General features: G+C 37.4%; 1 long non-coding RNA gene across 1 annotated transcript in view; it reads left to right on the forward strand.

The window, feature by feature from the left end:
- The first annotated feature begins 635 nt into the window (after nt 1–635).
- The window catches only part of LOC111453754, a 5,509-nt gene continuing 4,522 nt past the window's right edge, over nt 636–1,622 (forward strand). The window contains exon 1 of the long non-coding RNA XR_002712297.1: nt 636–1,281. This is a non-coding gene — a long non-coding RNA (uncharacterized LOC111453754). The remainder of the gene's footprint in view (nt 1,282–1,622) is intronic.

Raw genomic sequence — 1,622 nt, forward strand, 5'->3', positions numbered from 1 at the left:
TATATGGAGAGGAAAATAATCATTTAAGATTTTTTAAAAATTAATAAACGACATAAAACCTTTGGTTGTTTGGGCCTTGGTTTTGTGACAAGTGTAACGTGTGTGGAATGATCCATAATCAACAAAAGAACAAAATAAATAAACTACAGAATTTAGAAGAATGAAGCTTCTGGTGTTTGAAAATTTTATAGAATTTACAGTTGGGCTGCGCGCGACCTTGGGTTGATCTGGACCGTCCATCCTCAGTGGTGGGAGGAGGTGACGTCAGGAGTGGGGCCAGAGTCCTTAATGCCTCGAACGCCACCGACTGCTTAATGGCTCCGAGGGAAAGTCCGTGAAAGAAATCTTCAGCGATGGCCGCCGAGGCAGAGTCCATGAGGTTGAGTGGTCTGGCAGAGTCCATGAGGTTAATTGTACCAAAGGCTTAAACTTTTTTATTATTATTATTATTTTCGGTTGGATATTAGCAGAAACAAGAACAAGGAGTGTCCAGTTCTGTAGGAGGATTCTCCCCGCAAACAAGATTAAATCGTGAATAAAGAAGATGGAATCTTTTACTGTGAATCACACGCCAAAAATTACAAAAATAATAAATAAATAAAATGTAATACCCGAGCCTCAATTGAAAGTTTAAAATCTAAGTTTACCTTAAAAGTCGATCTCTCTCAAGTTTATTGAAGGTCTTAAAGACCAAAATCCGAGATGAGAGTGAAGAGAAAAATGATGAGGAATAAAAGAACGGAAGAAAAATATAAAAGAAAAATAATAGAAAACTAAAAGGATCGTCAAGGTAAATCCCTGGAGGGTAATTTGGTCATTATACCTCCTTTTTAGTAACATAGGAATAAAAGAGAAAAAGGAAAAAAAAAAATAAAGGGGAAAAGGAAGAGAAGGAGAAAGTGCGGAAAGAAAAGAATGTAAATAGTGAGAGAGAAAATTATAGAGAGAGAAGGAAAGTTCTAGAGAGAGAGGGAGGTAACCGCCGCTCCGGCCACGAGGAGTCCGGTTCCGGCCGAGCCTTCATGAAATCTTCACAGAACTTAGAGAAGAACATTCTTAACTTTTAGATCGTCCAAAACCATCCAGAAACGAGGAAAAAAATCTAAAGGTAAAGTTCTTGAATCCAGATTCTCGAAATTGCTTTAGATCTGTGAGATACAGTAAGAGTTAGAGCCTGAAATTTGAGTATGTTAATCTACAGAGGATTACGCTCAAAATCTGTGAAGAAATTTGGCCGAGACCTCAACCCAAAGGCGGAGATCCGAGGGTCATCCGAGAACGGTGAGCGAACTTCCGGCGTTCTTAAATCCTCCATCAAAGGCGGAGATCCGAGGGTCATCCGAGAACGGTGAGCGAACTTCCGGCGTTCTTAAATCCTCCATAGTCAAGAAAAAAAAAATTATAAAAAGAATACTAGGAATCATATTGATCCGATCTACGGATCGAAAGATATGAAAATCGGAAAAACAAAACCGACTGGGTTTCGGTTTTCAGAGGACAGAGAAGAAGAAGAGGAGGAAGAAGAAGAAGAAGAAGAAGAAGAAGAAGAAGAAAAAAAAAAAAAAAAAAAAAAAAAAAAAAAAAAAAAAAAAAAAAAAAAAAAAAAAAAAAAAAAAAAAAAA

This window comes from Cucurbita moschata, unplaced genomic scaffold (genome assembly GCF_002738365.1).
Source record: "Cucurbita moschata cultivar Rifu unplaced genomic scaffold, Cmos_1.0 Cmo_Scf00015, whole genome shotgun sequence".
In the NCBI taxonomy this organism is placed as follows: Eukaryota; Viridiplantae; Streptophyta; class Magnoliopsida; order Cucurbitales; family Cucurbitaceae; genus Cucurbita; species Cucurbita moschata.